Here is a 7,370-nt window from a genome sequence, read left to right as displayed (position 1 = left end):
CAGGTCTGGCTGCAGGTTATTCATATGGAACCATGTCAGACTGCTGCTGCCCTGCTTTACTCTCTAGCCCACAGAAAGTCATACAAAGACATTTAACAGTGCCAGATAGAAGAATATTCATCAGGACTCACTGCTCTTTACTGAAATGCTGAACTTTTTGTTGTATTTTCAAATCCTTGATTTTATGGCTATTATTAATGCCAGTATTAGCAAGGCATACTTTACAGCTTGAGCCTTGTATACAGTAAATGGAAATAAATGGTGTTTGCTAAAATAACTCCAAAGTAGAATAAAGATAACAGGAATTTTTTCTTCTCCTCTTTGCTTACTGCTTTCTGATAGGAAGCATCAGACTGCTCAAAGTGTTATTGAAATGAGAGTCAAGCACAGGGACACTCGGAGCTGTTAGCCCCTGGTAGCTTTCCCATACACTTTCTTTAGTTCTTTAGTTTCTCAAGTTCTAAGTTTACAACTTGGCACAGCATTACACTTACAGAAAGCAGTCAGAGACCTGCCCCTCATCATTCATCCTGTGTATCTCAGGAGGACGCAGTCCCTCTCAGAGCCTGGGCAGACTGTTTTTATATACAAGTGAAGATATTTATAAGTTCATGAAAAAGACATCTTTAATCTGTGATTACCAACATCTGGCTGCAGACTGTCAACCAATTTTCCTCAAATTCATTAGTGAGGCCCAGCAAGGAGAGCAACTGCCTTCATAAAGCACAATGAGAAAAGCTTTTAAGCCCTACTTTATATTTCACTTAAGCATCTCTCTTTCCTTGTGCTTGCTGCTAATGGGCCACCATTATGTGACTGAAAACGCCAATTCATTCTGTTTGGAGGAGGTGGGCTGTACCCTTATCAGTGCCTCAAGCCTGATAGCATTTTGCTGAAATTCCCATAGAGACAGCGAGATGGCTTTATTTTCACTAAGAGATAGGATTGTCCCGAGAAGCAACATAAAAAATAAATGTTCTTGTGTATACTTATTATCCCAAGCTAGTCACCTGGGAAACATTAACAAGGCCATATATGCAATCGTGTTTGTTTAAACAGAGCAGCACGGAAATTCACAGAAAAATCTCTGCAGCTCCCTGAGCATCCTCAGTGCTTCTGCACGGCTTGCCAAGCCCGTGTCTGCAGGCAGTTTGACTCACACAAGACAGTAAGTGAATTCGCAGGCAGGCTTCCAGTCAGCAGGAATTTCCACACCTCTCGTAGGCCACCAGCCATGTCTCTGCTGAGCAGTGACCATGTGCTCCCCAAACCACAGGGCTCTCTTCTGACAAAGAATGGGGCTCGGGCACGTACTTGCTTTTCTGTGAAATGCTCTATAAACTGGCAGTGCTACAAAAATGATACAGCCAAGTGCTCACTTGGGCAACAGGCAGGAAGGTTCCATATCTACCTACGCCTTTATGCAAAGCCTCTGCTTGCCAAGCACCAAACAATATTAGAGACTTACCTTTCATTCTTTGGAAAGTTTACCCTGTGATGGCTTGTATTGTGATTTTCCTTGTAAAAATGACTGGCTTTGGGTGGGTGCTAAGGGTTTTGTTTATATATCAAGGATCCAATCCTGTTACACCCAAATGTATGAGATGCTTTCCGCCGATATCAGTGGGACACAACAGCTAGCCACTGTGTATTTGGCATTTATTTTTATGCAAACCAAGGAAAAGCTCATTCACTTAGGGTAAAAAAGAATTGCACACAGTTCTATACTTCTCCCTTACTGTACCTGGCCCCACTAGTGCAGAATAAGGTAAAATAAACAGTTAGTTCACTTATAATTAGGACAACATGGAGATTACAGAGTGGAAACATACTAAACAGGTATGTGTGCCCTTTTGCTTTTATTTATCAGGATATCTCTCACTCTAGTGGGGCTGGTTCCTGAAAACAGCTTGGCCATGTTCAGTTTTCTACAATAGTCAGTTCATCACAGGATTAGGCTGTTTCAGGACTGCAAAAATAGCTGTGATGTGGATTTCACATGCCCCATTCAAATGTTTCTATTCCTTGTTTCTGATTTTTCTGGCTTTTGAATCTTTTTGCCTTGCATTTGCACATGTGAACTGCAAGGTTTTGTTCAACTGAGCTCCCACTCTGCAACTAGTCTCCAAATCATAACTCAAGTTGTTTGAATGCAAGTGGCTTTTTAAGGCAGATCTAATCAGTGTTTCTCTTGGGAAGCAAACCAAATGAGCTTTCCTCAGGTTTGCAATTCAGTCCAATTATTTCACAGATCTTTGTTCATTTAATTCTTCTGAAGTGGAACAATCAGAAGAAATGAGTTGGAACTACAGTGCAAACAGGAAATTATGATTTCTCAACCTGAAGAAAATGAGATTTTAAAAAACATTTATTCATTCATTCATTTATTTATTTTTAAAGCCTTATTCTTCTGTCATGCATCTTGGCGGTGCTTTAGTGCAGAGCACAGCAGTCTTGAGAGAACTGTTAGAATAATGTCAATGCCCCTCACACGGAATCACATAGCCAAAGCCTCCGATACTGTAAATAAGCTCAGCTCTGGAGTTAAAGGGAGCTTCAGCTTAACAGACTAACTCTGGAGAAATGGAAAGCAGCTGGAGAAAGATATCTGTGCAAAATTCTTTCTTTCTCAGAAGATTGTCAAAGTCTATGTTATAAAAAAGTGCAATTTATGGACTCAATGATTGTGTTTTTTTTCCTTCAGTTTTGTTTATTTTCTCCATTTTAAAGAAAATAGCTCAAGATTATGTATAATTTTTATGGTCATTTAGCCATTGTGCTATTGGCAGTATTTCTCTAACTCACAGGCATCCAATGAATACAATAAAACGAACCTATCTAAAGACGACACTGTGAGAGCCTATTTCATTATATGCAAGTAAAGGCAAATAACAAGACAGGCAGTGTCACAAAACATAGAAAAAAGAGAAGGCTATTTCCCCATTTTCTCTCCTGAAAATAGTCTGCGCCATGCACTACAACTAACTTACTGCAGACAAAGATTTCCTAAAATGTATTGTTTGAAAAAAAGATCGATAGAAAATATTTTGAGACATATCACCTCAGCTCACCAGCCATTTTCTAGCAGCTACAGGCTTTTCAAAGCACAGCTATTCACCCTGATTGGTGTTGGAAATATTGTACTTTGTGTGTTATGCTCTGAAGGAAGATAGGGATATTGCAAAACTGGAATGGGAAAGATCTTGGAAGCAAATCTTTTCAGGGGAAGCCAAAAGTATGTGGACCCTTCATCATATCCCTTGAGTCAGTGCAGAGTGTTCCTGCAGCATCTGCTTTGCTGATTGGCAAGAGGATAAAAACATTTCATCTTGGCAAGGTCTTTCAATCAAAGGTTGCTAGAAAGGAAAGACCCTGTTTTCAGGACACATGGACTGATATTGTAGTTATTTGTAGAAATATATGTGCAGTCGGAGCAAAATTTTTCCAGTTCTTTAACCCAACAGCCAACTGGTCTGAAAAGTGGATGGAATAAGAATGAATCAAAAAGTTACTGGACTGTACTGACACTTGGGGACTTGAGGTGCCTGCCACTCTTGAGGGAGCCATTGCTAGCTCCATGCTCCTCAAGTCTCCAGTGAATGAGACTAAGAATGGCTTTCCTGGAAGTGCTTGGTTTTGAGGTGGACTGCTGAGAAACCCAGCATGCAACAGAAAGCTCTTTTATGTCAGCCAGGTTTAGTAGGGAGCGGGTGACTGATACTATCTTCCTGGTGACAGCTGGATGCCTGATCCTTTCTTCTTCTCGATCTACTATACCTGTGTTCAGTCATTTGTGGATCCTTATGGAAGTTCATCTTATTACTGATGATATGCATGAATGCACATCAACTATTTTTCTTCATTTTACTAACCTGCCGGTTTAACTTTCAGATATTTTCTGATTTATTTTTCTCTTGTAGCAAGCTAATTTCTTCATCTCTTTTTGAACAGCAATACGAATGCTATATTTTTCCTGCCTCTTATCTCTCCTGCTACCAGATCTGCTACTATTTAACTGAACTTCTGTACTTCAATTATAGATGTGAAAATGAATTTCTTTTCCATCCTGTGTAGTGACTACGTCAGTGCAAGCTGGCAGAGTGATGCTTTACAACTTTGTTGCCTAGTCTGATTCTGTTAACTTCTTTTTCTGCCCAGCTAAATTTATTAAGTCAATCTTATTGAAATTTAAGCCCTGCCTCAAATTGCCTGGAACAGTACAAACTCCAGGTTTAAAAGAATCGATGATTTGTTTCTGCTCGTCCTGTGTGGCATAGGGAGGCAGAGGACGCATAGCATACATGAGATTGCCGAAGAAACGTGGCTGAAGGCAATAACTCTGAGCGTAGCAAAAAGATTTGAAATGTTAATGACAGGGCAAGGAAAGGAAGGAGGGACATCTTAGCAGAGTGGTAGAAATGAGTTGCCTCTATAAAGGAACAGCCTTCTTAACTGATGTCTCCCATGGGTACTTAAGGAGTAAGTTAGAGGGTTAGAGTCACAGAGGTATTTGATTTCCACAGGAGTTCGATGCCCACATATTTGTCTCTGAAGACAAACCTGAGTGATTTGTCACAGGTCATAAGAATTTTCTCACAGAGGAAGAAACTAAAGCCACACACCTAGCCACGGGGATACGTTGCTGCCTATGCTCAGCAGCTGAAGCATTATTCCTAACAAGTAATAGACATTAGTAGAGCTATTCTGGTAATGTTTCTAAGGTGGCAAATGATTCTCACTTTAAAAACAGTAACTGAGGCACAGAAAGATTTGTGAAAAAGCAGAGTGTCAGAATTCAGATGTTCTATGGTCCAACTGGTGCCTTACTCAAAAGTCTCTTCTTCCTCCAAGGTATTTAGGAAGCAAATCCCGTATGGCAGCAGGCATCAGCAGCAGATGCCTAGTGTCTAATAACACAAGTTTCTAGATAGAAAGCCTCTGATTAAGTATTACTTAAATATTAGTATTTTCTTGGTCTTCAAAACAACTAGGAAAGTCTTAAAGTGGGTATTGGCAGCTATGTTCCAATTTTATTAAAGTGAAGATAAAACTAAACATATAGTGAAGTCAGACAGGAAATCTAGAAAATAGAACTCTTGGCACAGCAAACCAAGAAAACACGTAAGAGAGAAATAGACGGGCACAGCTGAACAGGACCTTGAGAGTAAGTATGAGAAGTTCATGACATGAAAGATGAAAGAAAACAAGAGGAAGAATTTGGAAAGTGGACTGACAGCTGAGGAATTTCACTTGCAAGCCGCAAATAAGTTGGAAAAGAAGAAAATGAGAAAGCAAGCTATGAGAGAGAAGACTGTGTTTAAAAAACAGGTAGCTGAGGACCAAGACGTGAAAGACTAACATAAGGGGTTGCTTTTTCTTTCTTTTTTTTTTCCCCTCTCTTTTCTATTTTGAGGTACTGGAACTCCAGATTTTCCCTTTCTTATTAATTATAATTTCCAGCTGCAAACTATCACGGATGCTTTGCTTAATTGCAGACAGAATGGAACAAAATGGATATTTAATTTGCATATAAAACTACAAAATACTTGGTCAAAATTAGACATGGTAATTCATGGTTGTGTTTTCAAGAGGTGTCTGTCAGAGACCAATAATTTTAGGTCACTGAGTTAAATCATCAGTGGTGCCTTGCGGAACGTAACTATTTGGATGGATGATATCTTGCAGCTGTCAGTGCGTTGAACCTACTCGTTGGTGGCTCTCAGAGGACTGGTTTAATGATTGTACAAATAAAGCATAAGCTAAACTTGATAATAGATGGAAATTAGGAAAATGTTGGAAAGAAGGAATATTTTTCCCTGAATACTCAAGTTTTCACTTATATCTAACAATTCGGAAAACGGAAAAGTGAAAAGGTATTTCCTTTTTCCTGTCATCCTCACGACCTAGGCAACTGGCCAAACTCTGCCGCTTTTCAACCTGCTGGTTGAAACCGGCTAGTAAGTAGATTTGAATAAGAACATAATTAGCACACAGGAATAAATATGAGAACTGGAAAATGTCATCAAATTTAACTATAGAACTCAGGGTGGTTTTCTGCCTCTTAGTGCCTACTACTTCGACAATAACTGATGAAGCAAACAGCAATTAAACCTTTTCATTAGTTTGCTATGTGCACTACGTGCTATTAGCCACGTGTTAGAGCTTTAGTGGTTCCATATCAACACTTCTCTTCATCTTGTCTATGTAGCTTTACCTTTTAATCGTGTTTGTTCAATCTCTTTGGGGGATTATTTAGCAGAAATAAATCCATGAGCTTTGCAACTAGTTACATTTCATTTTGGACATAATTTCAAATATAATTACTAGTCACGTCACTGAGGCTGCCTTTGAAGAGGTATAGCCCTGATACCAACGTTTGTAACAGTCACTGGTAATTAGAAAAGCATTACATTTAGTAAACCAGATTTTCATTTGGGTAAACTTTGTAAGTTTATATGAGGTCAACTAAAAGCCTGTACCAGCATCTTTAGTGAATTAACTGAACATCATGTTGTACAAAGCTCTCAGCACCTGTGCCTCAGAAGCAAATGGTGTCGCTCACCATAATTCCCCCTTTTTGTTTTACCATTTTTTTTGTTTTCACAAAGGCTTTATGGGTGAGCAGAGACCCGGCCCATTCATCCAACTCCAGCACGCTTCCCTCCCGCGAATACCACATCGGGGCTTGCGGCTTTACCTTCTTCTCCGAAGGACTCTCGCTCGAGCTCCCGGCTCCGGCTCTGGCTCCGGCTCTTTTGGCTCGGGCTCCTTTGGCTCGGGCTCTCGGCTCGGCGAGGGAGTCGGGGCTTCCCAGGGTCTCACGGATGTATCACGTCGGGGCCACCAGTTGTCGCTCACCATAAAATGGTGCAAGAGGACCAGAAGGAGGGGCAGTTAGTTCAGCAGCTCAAAGTGCAGGCTGTATATTTATACTCTGAGAAATCAACTACCTATTCTAAAATGTATGTAATTCAGCTTCATCCAAAAATTGAGAAATAAATCTATATTTTTTTAAAAAGTTGTTACATTGACAATGCATTATTTCCTTGAATAGAAAATAAAATTTTTCAGGAAATACGCATGCTATGATAAATGCTTAGTTAAATTTATTTAACATTATTTTTCTTTATGAACATATTTTCTTTTAGAGGTTTAGGTCTATAGTATAGAAGATTTGAAGATACTTTGATTAAGGGAGGTAAATCGAGCTATTGTGGTGTATTATGAATTTAACATAGTATTGTCGCTAAATTTTCTTACACCAGTACCACTGAATATTATGACAGACTTTTGAAAGTGATGCATTCTAGATATAGACATTCATTTTCTTTTTTATTCAGTCTGATCCCCTTATTGTCCCGATCTGGGAC

This window comes from Tauraco erythrolophus, chromosome 1 (genome assembly GCF_009769465.1).
Source record: "Tauraco erythrolophus isolate bTauEry1 chromosome 1, bTauEry1.pri, whole genome shotgun sequence".
In the NCBI taxonomy this organism is placed as follows: Eukaryota; Metazoa; Chordata; class Aves; order Musophagiformes; family Musophagidae; genus Tauraco; species Tauraco erythrolophus.
The sequence above is the reverse complement of the archived record's forward strand: the minus strand, read 5'-3'. Positions refer to the sequence as shown.